The sequence below is a fragment of the Desmodus rotundus genome, chromosome 3, assembly GCF_022682495.2.
Source record: "Desmodus rotundus isolate HL8 chromosome 3, HLdesRot8A.1, whole genome shotgun sequence".
NCBI classification, from domain to species: Eukaryota; Metazoa; Chordata; class Mammalia; order Chiroptera; family Phyllostomidae; genus Desmodus; species Desmodus rotundus.
Window position 1 is genome coordinate 36614272 of NC_071389.1, and position 21193 is coordinate 36635464.

The window sequence follows — 21193 nt, forward strand, 5'->3', positions numbered from 1 at the left end:
AATGGGTGGCAAGTTGGGTCTGACACCTCTAACACTGCTTTCCAAGATAGTAACTTCAAATATTTCTGTAGCTCCTTCCTGAAAAGAACCACAGAGTGAGCTGCCTGTTTAGGTAGTAAGCACCCAGTCACTGGTTATACCCCAACAGGAACTGGGGTGCTGACTTCCAGAGTCCCTTCCCAGCCTAACAATTCCATGAAGCTGAAAACCAGCTGGGCATGAGCACTGGACAAGGGGGAGGTACTTGTTGACTTGCCCAACCTTGGAGGCAAAGGAAGCCCCCGATAAACAGGAAAGGGAGAAAGGAGTTGAAAAATCCTAAAAACAAAAGAACGGCAGAGCTTGTCACTCTGGCCTTGATCATCCATGGCACCCTCTCTAGCCATCTGTCACTTCATATAGAAACTCCCTGCGTGTGATTCTGTCTGCCTGGAGAGACTGCTGGCTCTTATCCATCTCCCTATCCCCACTGAGCTTGGGGCCCAGGAGGCCCCGGAAACACTGGTGAACAAAATGATGAGCCAGGGCCCCACCAGACCGCCTTGTACAGAGCAAACACTGGGCGTGTCCATTCCTCCAGGCCAAGGCTCTATGGCCACACAACCTGCTGTCCTTAACTTCTGCGAGCACACGTGGCTCGTACTGTGCAGCACAGCAGCACGCGATCGTACCTGGTCTACTCTGCTGCCACCGGCCTCGGTTGGAGAACAAAAGGGCTCACCACGCTCCACTTGGCACTCCAGGAAGCACACAGCAGTTGGACTTGGTGGTTAGTTCCCAAAGGAGAAGTCAGGGTTATAGCATTTTCCATCTCTAGTCAAGAGAGCTTCCTTAGAAAACCTGTTTATTTATAAGCCCCAGTGTAAGTATAGAATACCTATTTATCTATTCTAACACCAGTATAAATCAAGACAATCCTTTTGAAAATGATTTGGCAAAATGACTCAAGAATCTTGAAAGGAGAGGCCCATACTTTCTGACCTGGTAATTTCACTTCTGGGAATGTATTGGAAGGAAATCATCCAAAATGAAATGTAGCATTCTGTACAATGGTGGGACAGGGAAAGGGAGGGCAGGAAGAAAGATCCAGAAATAGAGGAATGGTTAAATAAAACCTATCAGTTAGTGAGGACAATTAGGAGCATTTAGAAATATGCTTATCGAAAGAAAAAGCGGCAGACCACAACACGGGTGCAGACCCAGGCAGCGCCGGCCCAAGCCTAAAAGCTGTGACACAATGTGGTAGAGAGAGTGCTTTCCTTTCAGTCCCCGAACCCTCCCCAAAGTCATCTCTAAGGCGTTGCCACACTAAGGTAGGCGGAGAGCGATGCATGCATCTCCATCCATCCACCTGCTTTCCAGGCCTGGGACTTAGGCAAGGGCAGACTAGGTGGGGAAGACTCTGGACCGTGGCTGGAGAACCTGGTTTCAAGCCCTATTAACACGACACCTCCAAGAATGACATTTAACCAACAGGAACCTTCTGGGAATATTTAAATATCCTCCAAAAAACCAAACCAGGCAGGCAAGCTTTATATATAGTGTGCACGCACGTACAGAGAGCCAACATTCTCAGTGTATAGAGATAGATACACCATTCCATTCCCCAACAGCAGCAGTGGCCAACTTTCCGCCCCAATCAGCCATCTGGGGCTCAAAGGGAAGGTGTCAGATTGATCACCAGGGTTGGATTAAATTTTTTTTCTGCTTAAATCCCTTTAACTGAGAAAGTAGCTTGAGCCAATTCTGCTTTTCTCACAGACACCAAAACACCAAGCTATAGTTACACCAGAGCATCTTCACACCCCCGGAGTCTGGGGGAGGGGGAGGATAAAGCTTTCCAAGCAGCTCTCTGCAGAGTCTCACCTCCTGGTGAAAAGGCTGGAAGCACAGGCTTAAAAGAATAGGAATGGCAGGGAAAGGACAGTGTCCCCAGCCTCCTCCCCCAGGTGTCCTTCAGATGAAGAAGGTGGCACCATCTCCCAGGAACCTCTCCAGATCCCTTACCCCAAGCCAGGAATCTTCTCTTCTCTGGTCTGGCACTGCAAATATTTTCTCTCGACTATTATATTAGCCTGGCCTACACCAGTTACACATCCTTAAAACTTATGGAGGGAGTGATAGGAGGGAGGAGATAGTCCTGTTCCAGGACACGCCAGGCACCTCCTCCCTATGATTTCATTTCCTCCCCTTGGCGACCCAAAGGGCAGATGTTCCCATTTTATAGATGAGCTGCAAATCTGTGGCTGAATCCTTAGTGTTCAAGGCTCACCAAGGCTACATACAACATACTGGCTGCTGCAGATCACACTCAATGGGAAAGAGAAGGGAACCAACCACTACTGAGCACCAAGTATGTACCAAGTGCTTCTACATGCATCCTTTCTAATGCCTTGCAACAACCCAGAGAAGCAGGGACTACATCCTCATCCCCCAACCTCCAGGTGGGAATCTGAGGCTCAGAGATGAGCTACTTCCTTCTCGCATAGCTCTTAAGTGATGAACTAGACTCGGGCCCAAGTCACAGAACTAGATCTAGGGCTCATGTCTCTCTACAGTTGCTCATGGCAACTGTTCTATCGTCAAAAGCTCCTGTAGCAATAGGATTGCAAACCATCTCTGTAGCTCCCAGCCACATCCATACCTGGCCCTTTGTAAGTGCTCAGACATGTGCTCTCGTTGGGAGAAAGAGGCAAAACAGGGTAAGGGGAACCCCCAATGATTTCCCTCTAATGGGGGAAACTTCCAAACACACAAGAAGCAGTAGCAACATCGAACAGGGGTTCTCCTGGGAGGAAGCGCTGCCTCATGGTTCAGCTTCTTGACAATGAGCCGTACAACACACGTAGTACCATCTTTAGCCCAATAATTGGGAAGGTCCTTGGCACCAATCCCCAACTCCCAGAGCAAGACTATGCTGGGTGTTACCGCCTTCACCACCCAGACCCTCCCTGAGTTTAATGATCAACCCTCCAGGCAGGCGCCAGCTTTCCGAAGGGACAATGACCACCTCCAGGAAAAATGGCCAGAAGCAGGTTCTGCATCACTTTATTAGGTTGTAAAAGAGTGCCCTAAAGAAAGAATGAAAGAAAAGCAGCTAAGACATGGTGTTTCCGGTATTTTTATTGTACTTTTGTTACCCCCTTCTCTTTGAAGGAGGCAGGTGGTCGGTGAGCTGTAAGGAATGAGCAACCACAAGACTAGAGCCGGGGAGACTGGTTTCAAACTCACTGGCTGGACAGACTTCACGATCTTTCCAGTTCCGGCAAGAAAAAGGGAGCTCCCTCAGCTCCCAGATGCCTCTGGAATGCACCCACAGGAGGCTGCCTCCTGCCACCACTCACAGTACGCACCCGGGCACCAGCTCCACACGAGGCAGGCTGGAGGGGAGCAGGACGTCAGAGGTGAATCAGATGCGCCTCTGTCCTCTGGGGGCTTCCAATGGGGGTGGGGGAGGGAATTCGACACAAACACCAGTGACCGAAAAGCACCAAATAAAAATTTTCAGGAAGAAAAGCTAATTTCTGAGATAAGAAATGCCGACTGCAATGCCTTCTCCGCCCCCCCGAAAAAGAGAAAGAAAGAAAAAAAAGAAATCATGTAGGGGAAAGGCCTGGTTTCAAAGAAACCAAAAGCGATGTTTGCACAAACAGGTTTTAGGTTAATATGCGAGTTGCTGGGCAGTCTCCCAGGACCTTGAGCATCACCCAGGTGCTAGGAACCTGTGACAGAGACACAGAGACAGTCTCTGACTTCAAGGAAACTGAGCAGGGGAGACATGTCAGTAATTTCAGTCAACAGAGGTGAGTTCCAAAGGCTGGCTCAGGAACTCTAGCAATTAGCGCCATGCCTGACATACAGGCATTCAACCTACAAATTTGTGGGACAAATGGATGAACAGAAAAAAGAGAGCAGTTTATTCTACCTTGAGGAGGCAGGAAAGATATCATGGGGGAAAAGCTGGAGCCCCAGTCCTGAAAGGGAAACTTGCCCTCCAAGCAAGCAAAAGAAGCATCAGGTGCCCCAGGGCAGAGGGGGTTGTGTGTGCAAAGGCACAGTGGCATGAGAAAATGGGGCGGGCGTATCCAGGAACTCCAAGGAGTCCTTCTGTTCATGCTGAGAGACAAGAGATGATATGGGCAAAGATGCTGAGCCTGCAAGGCCTTGGATGCCTAGCTGGGGAGCTTGGGTTTCATCCTGAACACTGGTATGACACGGCCAGATTGGCACTGCAGAGAGAGAGAACTCCGGCAGCAGTTTCCATTCATCCCAATGCCCCCTGTTTCCAGGTGAGGAACCTGAGGACTCCAGTAGGGCCATCACTTGCCTGAGGTCAAGCGGCTGGATGGTGTTGATCCCTGGCTTCAGTCCAGGGCCCCTTTCACCACACTCTGCTACCGTCCTGAAAGCGGTCACTGCATTACTTAAATATTCCACCAATGCTGCAGAGACTCTTCTAGATGAGCCTACGTGAACAAGCAGCGCGGCTCATGGGCCAGGGACCTGGGAAGTCCTTAACCTGCCCGAGTTCCAGCTTGCTCCTCTTGTGAAAGATGGGGGCATCCATGCTGCACCCAGAGAGGTGCTGTGCAAGGAAGGTGGAGGAGATACGTACGAGTTCCGCATGCCGACCTGCACAAGGCAAACCTTCCAAGGACGGTAGGTGAGTATCATTCACTCGCTGAAACACACTTGAGTGGCCACTATGTACTGTTCTTGTAACTAAGGACAGGATCAGTTAAAGGGAGAGAAAGCCCACCAGGGTAAAAATTGACAGGACGTCCCTGAGAGCGGAGGGCAGGTGTCTGAGCCCTTTGGCCTATAAAGTGAGGGGCCTGGGTAAGCAAGGAACAGAGTACAGCCGTAACGTGTTAATGCACTCCCTGGCTATGCAAAGCTGGTCCATAAAGAGGCTGGAAAAATGGAATGTAAACTGCTCTACCCTGCCCCTTCCAAAGCTTCAGGACTAGAAAATTGGTAGGTCTACCTGACATCCAAGGGAGAGAAGAGGGACGGGGACAGCCATGGCCCTGGTTCCGGCCTTCCCAAGGCATGTTTATGAGATCACTGTATGTGAAGGTTCTGGTCCGGTCACAAGTCTCTGCTACCCTCCTGCCCCCAGTTGGCTGCTGGAACAGGTGAACCAGGAGACAGTTTCAGGCAGTGAGGGGTGAGTGGAGGAAACCAGTGCTGGTGAGGACTGAAGAATCGCGTGGGTCTGCGGTCTTAAGAGGTCCACCACAGAGCTGCCTGTGACACTTTGTGGTGTGAGCAAGCAGAATGTTTTGGTGAGTTGAGGCATATGTTTACGACCAGCTGTGGCCAGTATCCACCAGTGGGAACAACTGCCAGCCTTCTCTGATTGGTACCCACCACTACGCTGCTGCCCTGGACCAGGAGGTAAGCCCCTCGAGGACCCAGTGTGCCACGTTCTGACCATGACCACCAAAAGGTGCATCCGGCACAGAAACTCAAGATGACCCCTTTGAAATACCAAAAGATAATGGCCAGGCCAAGTCAAGCGGATCACAAGGGGTGAGCTAAAGAGATGCAGAAGACAAGGTCCTTGATCCTAGGATGGGCAGAAAGAACAGGAAGGAACAGCTATGGTCTCCAAGAACAAGTCAGCTCTCTTGCCCACCCCCCCAGCCTAGCACCCCAATCAACTAAGAAGTCAGGTGCAGGGGACCCACCTACACCTCCAGTGTTGCGTCAGCTAGCACGACCAGGAGCTGCTGAAAGTCCAAAACGGTGCCTACCATAGGACAGGCACCCCATATAACTGCTCAGTTCCTCCAAAACCGCACCAGGTCCCTTAATGGTGTGCTGGGAAAAACAGGCAAGATCCCTGCATTCTGGGACATTACTAATAATGACTTGGGTGGGGGGCAGAGGAGGGAGGTCCAGGGTCCTTGCCCTCCCCCATCCCAGCCTTGGGACCAATGTTCGCCCCTTGAACAAGTCAATTAAGCTCCCAGAGCACCTAAAACTACTCTTTGATTCAGAAAGAAAAAAAAATCTAAGCCCCAAAATTCTCCCTCTAGGGATCAATTAACTTTGTAAAAGGCCAGGAGATGCACAGATAACAGGTACTTTCACCAAGACTACAAAAGAGTACACTACTCCAGGAAACACAGACAAGATCTATGCACCAGCCCCGGGACCCTTCCAGCAGGTATACTAGGCAGTCAGGCCCCTGAAACCAGTTCCTCCAGCAGGGCAGGATGCCAAGATGTCCTACTGGAATGAGGCTCTCATCTTCCCTGGAGAAAGTGGTGCTCCAGCCTCTGGTCCTGGCTTGCTTGCCAGACCCTGTCCCAAGAGGTAGGAGGGGACTGCTCCTGGCCTCACCTGCCACGCTATCTGCCTCAGGCAAGCAGAGGGTGGGAAGAAGGCCTGCTCAGACTGTGGTGGGGAAAAGTTCAGTCTTGGATTCCAGAAGCCTGGATTCCAGGGACAGCTGACACGTGCTCTGAATTCACAGGATTCTCCCCAGTTCTAGAGGTAAGAAGGACTGACACTAGAAGGAACAGAGGAAGGCGCTGATCTCCAGAGACTTTCCAACTCTGTGTCTACCCACACAGCGGGGAAGCTAACACTGGGCAGAGGGCGGTAGGGAACAAACAAAAAAGAGGGTCTTCTTCCTTCAGGCTAGCACAGATGAACAAATGGGGTGCAAGAGACATGCCCATGTGTCCCCCACCATATGATTTACTAAGTATTATTTATAGAAAGCCAGCACTGCACCAGGAATTACCCTACCTATTTTACAAGAATTAACACTTTTAATCCTCCAACACGCTTGCAGACTGTGCTGTCCCATTTCACAGATGCAGAATGGAGGGACCGGAAGGTAAGGAGGGAGCAGACTCGTTTTCTTGAAGACAGTAGCTGTTCATTCTTGTTCTTCTTTTTGCTCATCCTAGGCCTCCAGTCTTCTAAGTCACACCTTTTTCAAATGCCTCTGAATTACTAAGGTAGTGACAAAGAAAGCCGGCATTCAAACCCAGGTCTGTGGGCTCCAAAACCCCAGCTCATGGATACCACTTACTTCCAAAAGGAGAAAGCCTCTGGTCATTGAAACCAGAAGCATGGTTAGACTTTCAACCGTCTTCATGGCTGTGGACAAAGGCCCATCACAACAAACTCCTCCTCGGGCAATCAGGGAACAATCAGGGAAGGAGCCAGCCCCTTCCAAACAGCCCTCAGCTGGCCCCCTTCCCTTGCCAGGATGGAGCCCAGCTCAGCCTCAGTGTACCAAGGGGCCTGCTGCAGCTGCTGTAACCCCTCCTGAAGATGGCCCCAACCTGCCCCCCATCCTTTCACTCAGTGACCCCACAGCTCAGGGCAGGATAAAGGGCAGCAACCCTGCCAGACCCATGTCCCTCCCTGGGACAGGCTCCCCAACCCTGCAAGGCTGTACCTCTCACCACCCCGCCACCCTTGGCATTCCATCACCAAGGCAATTAGGCAGTCCCGCTGGGGAGCAAGGAGAGAGAAAACCAGCCTGCTTTACAGAATTTACCAAATGGGTCTGTTTTTCACCACGTTCCAGTCCTTTTGGGAAAACTCCAGGTTTTTAGGAGAAGTAGATTAATGGCAGGGAGTTAGTTAATGGGGCAGTGATATACCCTGCCTGAAATTTTCTGAAAAGTTCTGCGCCAAGGCGGCCAAGTCCAGTGGACCTGCGTGATTTAGTACAGTGGCCCCTGAGAACAGGCAGGCCCACTACATCGGTAAATCTGCTAAACGAGGTCGTTTCCAGAGGGCGGTTTTCAAGATATACAGCCTGACATGTTGCCAAACTTCCCAGATAGCTGAGCCCCAAATGTGAAGACAGTGGGAGAGAGCCAGGCTGCAAGTCAGCCCCAAAACTACGTGGAAGCAGCCAGCCAGTGCTGGGGAACCAAGGAGAGCTGGACTTTTAAGTTCTCTGGCTTTCTGCTCTGCTGGGAGAAGAGGGTTCAAGAACAAAGGAACCAAAGACAGTAGAGCCAAATGGGAACTTAGGTATCACCTACTGCAGTTCCAATTTATCAAGGGAAAAACAGAACCTCAGGCACGAGCCCAGAGTCTCAGACCAGGATCTAACTTTTACACGGGCAAACGCACCCGTGCCCAAACCCCCAAAACCCAGCCAGTCCCCACAGGCCGGGCCTGCCCTTCCTTCTAACGACCTCTGATCTCACAGGGAAATGGCAGGATGGAATCCTCACTCTCTTGCTCAAGGCTCACCAGCTCTTTGGGATCTACAGATGTTATCTGAGTGAAGACAGGCTTGGAGGGTGAAACCCTCCTCTCCGACAAGCCCTGTTGCGGGGGAAGGTCACACCTGCGTGTGCCTGGGCCAAGGCTGCAGGCACAATCACTCCTCCCAAGAAGAGATGCTGCTCCCTTATTCTGCAGCTCTCACTGATGGCACTATCAGATCAATTATGACGCCATCATTCCCCATTACCTTTGCTGGGGATTCAATTACTGGGTTAATTTATAATCTCCCTTCATGGCTGTTTTTTTACCTACTGCTCTCTTTGTACCAAAGACACATGTAAGGAGAACTTCAACAGCCCCAAAAGCACCCAAAAGTCTCGAATGCTGATGTCAGTTCTTTAGGGGCATTACTGCAGCTTCCCGGTGTTTCCCCCGCACTCCTCACCTTATTCTGAAATCCCTAGAACCAAACCTCTATCTGTGGACTTAACACAGTGGCAAAGATAATCCAAGGGAAAGTCCTGTTTGACATTAAGGGTTACGCCTTCGGGTGGATTTCCAGGTCCCACCCCCAGCCATATGTGACACCTTCCTGCAATGGCTTAGCGGACTTGAGTGGGAAGCAGGAAGCTGGGTAGGTGCTAACGCTTGGTCCTTTTCAGGGGAGATGATGCTGCTGGTGGCTGCAGCAGCAGCTCAAACTCTCAAATCTCCCTCCTGGAGCTCACAGTAATCTGATGATGGCAGTGGATAATTAGTCTCTTATCAAAACAATTAGCGGATGAATGAACAGCCAACCAGTCCTGTCTCTGACACTAGCAAGCGCACAGGAGCAGCAGTGAAGGGGAGGCGGAGGCAGGGGAAATGACAAATTCCAGCCACCCGCCACCCTGCCCATGCCTGGGGACAGGCATTCTATTTCTAACCTGAAACACACTGCTCCAGCCTCACCTCCTGCTCCTCCCACCCGCCTGCCCGTCCATCCCACTGGCATCTGCCCGGAATGCCCTCCCTCGAGCATTCCCCTTTTAGGCCAGGAGGTCAATCTCCTTTTCCTGCTTTTCAGTGAGGTATCTGACTCGCCCTCCTCCAGCAGAAAGTTTCCAGCAGCCAGGCTGTTCCTCTGCTCTCCAGGACCCACTCCTCGTCCCTTTTAGTCAAGTGTTTACCCTCTAACCAGGCTGGGACCCCCCCCCCAGCAGATTCAGACTCCCCACAAATATTTTTGGAGCACATGAGTGAGCAAGGCCAGCCTGCTTCTCCCTTACGATTGAGAAGAGTTTCATGGGAATACCCTGGCCATACCACCCCGTGGCCCTGTCTGCAATTTCATTAGCTAATGTTTAAAATTCAAAGCTCCTCCATCATTCCCATGTCTCCCCATCTGTAAACAGGCCTGTGGGTCCAATAGCATTTGTTTCCACCAATGAAAATACACAAGGATTAGCCAGAAAGCTCTCTGGAAACCTAATCTTAAGTAGCCTAGATCATCAGGTGGGATAGTTTGCCAGTAGAACTGGTCCTCCCTGTTTGGTTTTCGGAGCTGGGAAAAGAGTGGAGAAGGCAGAGGATGCCCAAAGCATCCACAGGGCTTTCACCAAGGGAACACAAGGAAGAGCCTCGTCCTTTCCCAGCACGACTCACACGCTCGGGGCAGGGGCCCAGTATAAGACCTTGCTCCAGTATCACATCCAAAAGTGATACCTTCGGGGGAATGTTGGAGTGGGGTGCCCCCCCTGACTTCCTATATTCAACAAAATGAGGAGGGGAAAAAAAAAAAAAACAAGAAAGAAGAAGAAAAAAAAAAAAAAGGCAGGGGCCAAAGCGGAGTTCTCCATCTGCTTTTGTTTTCCGCAGTGTTCCTTTCAAAGGCCTGGGCTCTGCTAAGCCCCCGAAAGCCATGGCATCATCTGTCCACTTCCCCCTCTGCAATCTGCCGCCCTGCCCGACCTTGACAGCCATCAATCACTCTGTAATGTGCTGACCTCAAAGCTCAGGGGACGGAATTTTCAAGTCAAATGTAGCCGTTAACATAAATAAAGCATCGCCCTGGATTTATTTATTTTTTTATTTCTCTCCTTCTCTTTCTCTCCCCCTCTCTAGCTCTTTCTTCATGAGTCTGCAGCTGCTGCTGTGGACTCAGTAGGCAACAAAAGTGAGGACAGGCAGGCAGAGTGGAACGGCAATTCTACTCTTCTGAGTCCGAAAAATTATGATGTTGTGATAAGAACATTTTCTATTAATTTTTGAGTACCAGTTATCCTGTTTAGCAATTGTCCCCAGGGAAGGGACAACAGATTCAACAGGACCAAAGACTACAACCCAACAGCCCTGAGCGAGGCAGACTGGGGGTTCCTTCTGCACCCCACCCCCAAGTGCCCTGTCTAGCTGGGGCTCACTCTGCATCTTAAGTAAAGCAGCTGTCCTATAAGCACATTTACATGCAAACGACTTCCATATACCAAATATAGTTCTCTAAGCCAGCATTTATTTTTAAACATGAAGAAGAGTCTCCCATAATAAAGCTCATGATAAATGTTATGATCCTTAAAATGATTTTCAGGGGGAGAGGAAGAGCGACTAGAGGGACTAGAAGGAGAATGGGGGTTTTACCCTGAGTCTCCCCTTCGGCCCCTCGGCCGTCTTGACAGATGGCTCACACCCAGGCAGACCCCGCCCTCTCGGCCTGCCCTCTGTGAGCCACCCCCAGAAGGGGAAAAGTAGGCACAGGCAAGGACCACAAGGCTAAAAGGATGGTCCCAGAGGTATAACCCACAGATCCAGAGGAGGGCAGGTGGCCCTGCACGAGCCAGGTGTCTGGTAAAGCTCCATTCACCTGCAACGGTCAGGACCTGAGTCACCAGCAAGGCTTACCTGAGCCCATAGAAGGAAGTTAACTAAAGGCTTCTGACTAGGGGTCAGAATGCCTGTCTGGGCTCTGGTTCTGGCTCCACAGCTGATCTGTGTGACCTTGACAAGTCACTGCCCCTCTCTGGGCCTCCATTTCTTTATCTAGCTAATGGCGGAGCCGAGCCTAGAGAGGATCCTCCAGGCTTGTTCCAGGCCTAACCAGGCACAACCACCGTCACACCAGCAGCTCCCCTGACAGCTCTCCTTTAGGCAGAAGGCTGCTTTGCCCACAGAGGTTTTTAAGTTCCTCAACCAGTGTAACAATGTTTTGATATCCCACTCACACCTTAAGAAACCCAGGGGTTCCTCCAATTCCTTCCGGGAGGAAACCAACAGCTGAAGTGCCAGGGTGTCTTTACAAAGATACACAACACGACATAAACCCCATGGACTGACTCACCCTTCCCGCAGCATCTTCCTCCCTGCCCCTTTCCACCACCCCCCACGCCCCTGGAAACAAGAGTGCTGGCCAAAGGAACCACACAGGAACAGGGAGCGGGAGCCCGCCAGTCTCAGAGCGCCGGGGCTGGGGCGTGCATGGACCCTCCTCTGATCCTCTGGCTGCTGCTTTCTCATGGGAAGAGAGAAGGGTCCCCGACAGAAGCAGCCAGAAGCCTGTTTCGCAGATCCAACAGTAAAGGTCCCCGAAATATTTTGGAAACTCTCTGTAGGGCTTTATCTGTCTCAAAACTGGAGAAACCATTGTATCTCCTGGACTTCTGAAAGAAAGGGACTTTAAGTTTAGTACCCTACCCCACCAACCCTCTGCTGGTGAGAGTGCGACGGACACACCATCAAAGGCAGGAGGGTGGGGGTGGGTGTGAACACGCCTATGACCCTGAGGATGAATGATAGACTTTTTTTTTTTAAGGCTGTTCAAGGCAGACACATTAAGAAGGCTGCACATTTATCTTTCTGACATTTTAAAATATGCTGCAAAAAGCTGAATCTTAAATCAAGGTGCATTTTTAAAGGCATTTATACCAGGGACAAAACCAGTTCCTTTCTCCATTCAAGGAGCATGCCTGATGTGGAACAGGACTATAGCACGTGACGAGAGTCTGGGCTGCCTGCCACTGGAAGCGCGCTCTGCTTTGGGGCAGCAGGACGGAGGGCCAGGCTGGGGCTCACCACCGCATCCGGCCCCTTGTAAGAAACCTGCCCCCGTGCCACAGAGGAGCTGAACATGTCCCATGGACCCCTGGCTCTGCGAGGGTTCGGCAGAAACGGACACTTTCCAGACCTAGGGATCTAGCTTCCCATCAAGTGTTCTAAGGCACAACCCCAAACAGGGAGCTCCCAGCTTCTTAGGAATCTGGAGGCCATGGCAGCAAATGCTCTACACAACACAGCTGCCCCAGCTGCACCTCTCCCGGGGGCTGGGGGAGGGGTGGCCCTAGTTGGCTGTCCCCTTCTCCTCAAAATTCAAGTTAGGCTGCTAGGGCTGGGGTGGGAAGGCATGCAGGGAAAAGAAACCCTGAATGGCTTTTTGGGTAGATTTAGCCCAATATTCCATAAGCTGGTGGGAAACCTTCAACATACCCTAGGGGAGTATACTCCAAACAACGCAGGTCTACCCCGACGGTGGGTGTTTTGATGCACGGTGTGGCCTGGTATCGAGTCATCTGGTCCAGACAGTCAACAGTTTCTCATTCATTCTCTCTCTCTCTCTCTCAGCACTGAGCCAAGAAGGAAAGACCTGCACCAATCCCCCACCGGCAGCCCCAAAGCAGAGAAGGCAGGCCTGAAACCTTCAGGAAAGTGCTCTCAAGGGATCTCATCGCTGGGCTCTCCATCAGACCTCAGCTAGAGGGAGACCTGGGCCCAACTCCACTGTCAACAGAAAAAAGGTAGAAATCAATAAACTTAACTGCTACCTCCAGGAGGGAAGGCCACCTACCCCAAGGGCACTCATGCCAGGCAAAGAAGGATGAGTGGAGACCACAGCAAAGGCACTCCCAGTCCCACTGTACCCTGCAATTCAGAGAGGAGCTGATACTGTGTCTCCAGGGCTCATGTAGCCTGGCCTCACTCGCCTCCATGTGCCTCCTCCGCGGCCGTCCATTCATGCTGTTTCACTCACCCTTGTGCTTAACAACTTCTTTCTGGTATCAACTCTACAATGTTACTACAAACCAGCCAACCAGAAGTCCCAGGGGCAAAGGGGGGCAAGGGCAACCCCTCGTTCACAGGGGTCCCTCTCCACCACCATCGGTCATCTCACTCCCTTTCCCCTGGCCGTTCTCCGCCTGAGTGAACAGAGAAACAGTGCTCCCAGTCTGTCACCTCCAAGGTTCTATCTGCTGACACAGCTCAAACCTCAATCCAACCACCAGCTCCTCCCTTGGGCAAAGGAGCTCTTCCGAGCCTAAATCTGAAGGACAGAACTAACCCAGAAATCCCTGGGGACAGACTCCCACCCCCGCCAACAGCAGGGAGGCACCATTAACAGATGGCCCACAAGGCCACCTCGAACCATGTGGTCTCTCCAGAGCGCGAACGCTGGGTGGGGGATCGCCACACTAGTGGTAAGGACAGGGGTCCTGGAATGCCTGTTAAGGCAAAGCCTGGGAATAATGAAGAAACAGCTCATTACAATCACTGAAGGCATTGTTAAATGGTTTATTAAACTTGGCAAAGAAAAATACATCAACATCCATCAGTGCAAACGCTTTTCTATACATCAAGCCTTTGAAACTGTCCTCATTCCAAGTAGAAATAAAGGTTTATACGTGTGTCTGTATGTGCACATAAGCATATGTCCCAATATAATGGCCCTACGTGTAAAGTCATCTCATCTGCGCAGCAAGAAACGCAGGCCTATGCCCGGCTGGGGAGACAAAGACGTATTATCTGGGTAAAGGCAAGTCACATTACAGAAGTGTGTGCACGCATGCACACATACTTAAACCAGATGCCGAATCATTTCCAGATGCTACGGGGCAAGATAGCCTTTGTTCAGGAAGAGGAGGAAAAAAGCTTACCCTTCATGTCCAGATACTTGGGCTCAGGTTGCACGAACAGGGTTAGTTCAGAAAATAGTACAACTTCACAGCCAAGGAGAAAACCAAAGCGAAAACCTTGGAAACAGCCAGTGCAACTGCAAGACTGAGCACAGCGACAAAAGGCCAAAGACTTCTGCTTTTGTTCCGGCGTCCCTCCCTCTACCCCACACCTGTGATCTAATCTGGAGGGGGGGGTCTCTCAGGCCTAATAACAGGGCTCGAGTTCTTCCCATGACAAAATCCAGTGGCATCCAATCTGGGGGAGAGGTTGCAAATTGGCTGCCCGCCTGTCCCTGGCGTCCTTTCTGCCTCCGAGGCCATGTCAATCAGCTGGCCAGCCCTGCACCGGCAATCTCGCTACCCTGGTGGTCACCACCAAGGACAAGCAGTGCCTGTGCACACAACAAGGGTGCAGAAAAAGAAGTGGCAGGGAAGGGGCCGGGAGCGGTGGGATCCCTTGCCTCAATTACCCTCCAGCACCCAAAGCCAAGGCAACAGTCTTTCCATGAAGCCAAAACACTAACTGCACACAAGCCCTGTGCCTCCCAACACAGGCCTTTCACACCAGGCCAGGCCACCTGCCATTCCTGAGAGCATCCAACCACAGGTCTCTGTGGGTCTCATTCCTTAAATGAAAATCACCTGTCAAAGTCCTGTGGGGCTGGAAGGTCACTAGAAGTTATCTAGTCCAAATCATCTTATCTCCCAGATAAAATCCAGGGCTCAGAAAGGTCAGGTGACTTGCCTAAGGTCACAGAGCTCACAAGTGGAAGAGCTGGGACTGGATCCCACAGCTGTCTAGCTAAGCCTGTGTTCCTTGCACTCAGCTAAGCACCAGTCCTGGGAGGCAAAGAAAGTGACGACTGGGAAAATCGAGACAATGGCAGCTAAGACACAAGGCAGTCACACTCACTGCATCAGCCCTGCAGGAGAAGCAGAGCAGAAATGAGATTCAAGGAAACCACAGGTGGAGGAGGGAGCTGCAGAGTGGGCAGGTCACAGAATTTGGAGCCAGGACACGTAGGTTCTGCTCCTGGCTCTGACAACCTGAGATACTTCGACCAGGTCAAGCTGCAAACCTGGGCCTTGTTTTCTCATCTGTACAGTGGAAGGGCTGGGCAAGATGATCTGGAAAGCTCTCACCCCCATTTCAAGTCACTAGTTCCTGACTACAGCTTCAACCATACTTGCTGCTTTTGCGGCCTCCAAAAGTCACTTCACCTCTCTGTGCCGCCATTCCCTAACCTGAGACAAGGAGGTGACAGTCTCCCCGAGCTCCTTGGTAAGAACTCTGAGGAAGCCTTGTAAACCTGGGGGGTGCCCCTAACTGCCCTGGCATCACGAGGGACCAGAGCCAGCTGACTGGCTCCCATGCCCTGCAGTCAAAGTTGCAGATGAACAAGGGACCTGAGTGGGAGTCCAACACATCAAGGAATCAGGCTGAGTGCCCACAGGGGACCAGAGGGGACAAATAAAGTGTGTCACTGCTGGCACTCAGGTCAGGAGGGGAGCAAACACATGCACACGCCTCCTCCCACGCAGCACTGTTCCCGGTGCCTCTGTCAGCAGTTCTGCCGGCACGACAGCCAGGTCTTCCTAATAGGGCAGGCTGGCCCAGCAGACACCGGCCACTTCCCCTCCAGTGGTCCATGGGGACATACCACTGCCTGGGGGTGGGGGATGTGCCAGGAAAGCGGGGCCCGTCCTCAACAAAGGACTGGGAGCCAGCCAGCTACATGGATGAGCCCTGGGGGCCTACCACACCCCACACAGGTGGTCTCCACGTCCTGCCTCCACACCATCCCCAACAGGTGGGCAGTCACCTGGCAGCAGGAAGCTCACTCCCTACCTCAAGGGGCCACTCCACAGCCACCTGGTGTCCAGATTTAGGAAAGCAGGAAGCTGCTCCCACATATACATCCACCCGCAGGCCATGGTCCTGCCCTGGATCCAAATGCAGCAGCCATCCTGTAGACAGGCTGCCTCAAACAACAGAAGAGCAGGCACGGTAGGCTCTCCCCCACCCCAGTCTTTTCTCTCCGAAGCTGCAAGGCCTAGAAATTAAGAACTCTAAGCCACTCACTCTATCTGGGTTTGAATACCAGATACACCACTTAACAAGCTGTATCATTTAACAAGCAACTTAACCTCTCTGTGCCTCAGCTTCCTCATCTATAAAACAGAGATAATAATGGAGTTGACATATGTAAACTGTTTAGAATGGAGCCTGGTAGACAGTAGGGACTATATAAAAGTCAAGCATTATTAAAACTGCTTTCGAGCGAAACGCCATCATGCCCGTCAGCGTTTCTTCATTCAGAACCACCACCACCATGGCTTCTCGGCCTTTCGGCTAAGGTCAAGGGCACTATCTGTTCTTATCAGAACCACCACCATCTATGACACTCCAGCTCACTGTTGGTAGCGCAGGCTCTGGGTTCCAGCTGGTTCTGGCGCTTCCTTGCAAAGTAACACTGGGCAAGTAACTGAAGCCCTCAAGTCTGGGTTTCCTTTTCAAAGAAAGAAAGAATCTTCTGATCTACCTCAAAGGATGGCTTTATAGATGGAGTTATAATATATGTACAGCACCTAGCTATTATCATGAATTATTAGCAGTAACAACATCATTCTTCTCCTCTTAAGATATTTATTTACGTATGTATTTATTCATTTATTTTTTAGAGAGAGGGCAAGGGAGAGAGAAAAAGAGGGACAGAAACATTGATCGGTTGCCTCTCAAATGCGCCCCAACTGGGGGACTAAATCTGCAGCCCACACATGGGATCTGACTGGGAATCAAACTGGCCACCCTTCGTTTTGCGGGACGACACCCAACCAACCAAGCCGCACTGGTCAAGGCTCACCTTCTCCTTTCAGCGGTGGTCCTTGTTCAGCCAGCCTCCGTCACCCTCCTCCGGTGACGGCCAACTGCTGGCACACAATGAGACCGCCGGGTAAAACCTGAGGGTCACTTTCTCGCTAGCTGTTCAAATGAAGCTTCCTCATCCTGTGCCTATGAAGTTGATTTTTGTTCACCCATATACGGGACTTTACATTTATGCCAATTAAATTTCACCCTATTGTTTGCAACCTGGAATGGGAGCGGGAGGATCCGCTAATCGGCTCTGACTCAGTCAGCACAGAGGCACTGTCCCCAAAGAGCTGCAATCCGAGAAATTCAGAATCCAGAGAAGCCAAACTAAAAAGGTGACAGTCACAGCTGTGAGGCCCTGGCCAGCTCTGCCCTCTGTCAGTCCAACACCCGCACACAACAGACAGCTCTTATTACCAGAACTCTATCAAGAGGGGGGAAAGCGCCACTTTCAAAACCAAAGCCACATGTGCACACTGTTGTCATCAACACGGCCCCCTTTCAAGGCCTCGGCTGCATTCCTCCCCACACAGTACGCGTTTCATTTCTTCACCATAAACACAGATTTACTGCATTCACGCACCATTTCCGGGATGGAGAATGAGAAAGCTGCCTTTCCTGGGAACAATAGGCACTTGTGTGTAAGTGTGCAAAGGAGGAGGAGAGAAAAGGCAAAACCACCTTCCAGATTCCAGGTCAGGCGACTGTGAGCCCCATCAAGACCCTTTATGCAACCTGTCCTGCGGTGGCTGCAGGGGATACAGAGGCAGACTAAAGGTTGGGGTTCAAGAACATGTGTCAGGCCAGACTTACAACTTGCCCATCGCAGACTGCAAAGCCTCATGCCATTTCAAGTGTATTTCTCTCAAACCCAGACATCAATTCAACAAACCCTTCTTGGGATCCTAAGCAGCCCAATAGGGCATGAGACTCATCTTGGTCTGTCCTCAGGAGACAGGTATACACAATGCTGTAAGGCAAGCATCTGTCCCCCAGAAGGTGGCAGAGATGCAGAGGGGGGGCTGGGTTCTCACTCACACCTCCAGCTCTTACTACTTTCCAGGCTGGACAAGGAGGCACCAGTAGGAGGGATTCCTGGGGAATCCGGGCAGGAAAAGGAAGCCATTGGGGGAAGGGCAGAAGAAATGAGTCTCACAAAAAGGGAGGACTCAGCGCAGGAACCAACGTGATGTCATAGGACAAGTATGGGTACTGGAGCCAGAGAGACCGATCAAAATCCTGCTTCCCCATTTCCCGTGTGGCTTTGCACAGATGACTTAACCTCTCCAAGCTTTAGTTATACCTACAGAAAGAAGAGAAAGAGCAGGGCCATCTCTAAGGTTCTTCTGGCGATGACACTCGAGGTTCTAGCCAGAAACTTCTGCACCTTTGTTAAACCTCTCACCATCCATTCAGAGGGACTATAATATAACCGGTTATCTAATTCCCTTTTGCCTACCAGGTCTTTTCAGCAGGCAAGGCTAACAGGAGATTAAACAGATACTGACCTACATGGACCCCCACTTGGTGGACCCACCCAAACCCCTCCTGAAGCCCTTGGAGGCCCTGCCACCCGCTTTCATGACACCAGTGAGAAGGGCCTGGATTTGATCCCTGCCCAAGTTCAGTGAGCACCCCTGGAGGTGGGGTGGTAGGAACCCACACAGCCAGAGCCCCTCAAACCCAGGAAGCCAATGGGCACCAAGCCGACGCCCCCACCTCTGCACACTGGCATGGTTCAGCAGCTTTTCAAAGTCAACAACATAAATTTTTCAAATCCTAAAAGAATTCTCAAGCCTCTTCTAATCTGTCTGCCATTTTGTTTTGTCTGCTCAGCTCAAGTCAAGGGGAACTTGACATTTGGAATACTAACTGCAAATAATCCACACCAAGGACAGGGCCGGGAGCACTGCAGTGTCAGCATGTGGCTCACAAGGATGGTGGGGACATTCCAGTTATCTGCAGAGGGTCCCAGAAGGCACACTGTGCAGGGCAGGGAAGAGGAGGGGAAAAGAGACCCTAGGGAGCTGTCAGTTGCCCCAAGGGCAGGGCTGTACCTACTTCACTGGGTTTCTCCCCGCCCCGGGGAGAGGAGAGACGCCCTGTTGGATGAGGGCACACAAGCAGTGCGAGTGGAAAGCCCCAGTCCCAAGCAGCCGCCATACACGGGACTGCCTCAGGTGAAGTACTCTGCTTCTCGGCACTTCCACTTTGCAACAGTCACGGAATCTACAGCTGGACCGGACAGCGCGGTCCTCCAGCAACCCCTCCACGTCCAGGCCACACCTCAATCAGCAGGACACCTAGGCAGGGTCACATGTTCGACCCTGTCACACACACCTGAGGCCCAGTGCACAGGCAAGGCAGGACCCAGGGCCGGGGGGAGCTGCCCTAAATCCTGCTGTGTGAACCCACTCTGGACTGCCCTTTTAACAGGAAGTGGCACAGGGAGTGCCCAGTGGCCAAGGGAGGCAAGGACGTCAAGGGCAGGTTTTGTGTGGCGGAGGCTGACCTCCAGTCTCCGACCTCTGAAACAACAAGGGCTTGGCTGACACAAAGCATTTTTTCCTCAAACTTTTCAAAGACAGTGAGCCCTCTGGGTATAAAAATAAAATCCCAAGACCTCAACTGAGTAATAAAAGAAGATGTAATGACTATAACCATAACATCATCTATGTATACGAATAAAGCTCAACAGCAAATAAATCTAAGTATACTCTTGAAACCTCATCTCCCACCTGCCTAAGCCATTGCTTCCTCCAGGAAGCCATCTCTGACCACCCTGTGTGATCTGGGCACCCCTCTTCTGTGTTGCCACAGCCCCTGTGCCCTCTGTGACAGCACCGGATCCTCAGTCCCTCCAAGGGAGCCGAACACACGCTTGGTTTGAATACGCTAAACCGAATGCTTACTTGCCATTTCCCCGACTAGACTGTAACATCCTTGAGGGGCAATACTTTGACTTCACTTTGCCAGAACCTGGAAATAGATCTAGCATTTACCTCACACTGAAAAACCAGCTGTTGAATCAACAGGGAGTGGATGAGCACACAGCTTCTAGGAGTCTGAAGAGCCCTTGAAAATCAAGCCCAACTAAGACAACTTTGAACTACCCGGGGTGACCGCATGGTCACTCAGGGCCCCTCCACCTTTACAGAAATGTATATACCCAAGGGGTACAAGCCTGAGTTTCCAAACAGACCCAAGCAGCAAAGGGAGTTCTCTCTTCCTGGCCGAGGCTAAACAGGGACCCAACCACAAACATCCAGTAATGCTGAACATGACGTGAACAATGTAAAAATAGCTCCTGTATCTCTTGCCCCCTCCCTTCTCTCTAGCAACACAAAGGGCAGAGCAAAGTGACACCCCTAACAAGCCTTAGCTTGTTCCAGCACAGACAGCCCCAGCCTCCTACATCTGGACCAGCTGCTGTGAGCCAACAGGGGATTCCAAATTACATTTTAATTACCATAATTTTTCACAGGTACCTGAAGCCAGCCCATGACAATGGTACAAGAAATCCCCAAGTATGATGCATGAGGTCCACGTTACAAGCCAGTCTTCGACACACACACACCCTCTCCCCCACGTCCTTCAGTTCCTGGGGCACTTTCCAGGCTGCTCTCAGGGACTCCTCTCCCCCGTAGGCTCTGGTTCCATCCCAGCCCCTGAAGCAGGGTGCCCTCTATAGAGAACTTTGATTAAAAAAAGGGAAACTGGGGGCTGGGGGTGCAATTCTTATCCCACAGGGTTACTAGGTATATCAAAGATTGAATGGGAACCATAGTGAAGATGGTTTTTAAAGAGAAAGCACCTATCTGGGATAACTCACGCTGGGCAGATAGTGGATGCTTAATAGACACCCATCCTCAGTGTGGACGTGTCTACACCACCAGCAGGTGAGGAGAGTGCGCTCTGGAATTAACCTGCTCACATCTGAATCCAGGCTCTGAAACACTGTAGCTGTGGGATCTCGGGCAAGTTAATTAACCTTTCTGGACCTTAGCTCCATGAACTGGAAAATGAGGATGATAGTAATTACTTCACTGGGTCACGTTGCGTCCAATGAAATAAATACGAGTAAAGCACTACCAAGGTGCCCAGCCCTAGCACACAGTAAGCACCCCCAAAAATAAAAATTTACTGTGGGAAAACTTCAAGTGCCTTAAGAGAGGGGAGAGGCAAACTTACGGTG

The 21193-nt window shown here is 51.2% G+C and overlaps 1 protein-coding gene across 3 annotated transcripts in view; it reads right to left on the reverse strand.

The window, feature by feature from the left end:
* Positions 1–21193, reverse strand: part of SSBP3 (single stranded DNA binding protein 3) — a 153450-nt gene that overhangs the window by 72366 nt on the left and 59891 nt on the right. The gene's annotated exons all lie outside the window — the stretch shown is intronic.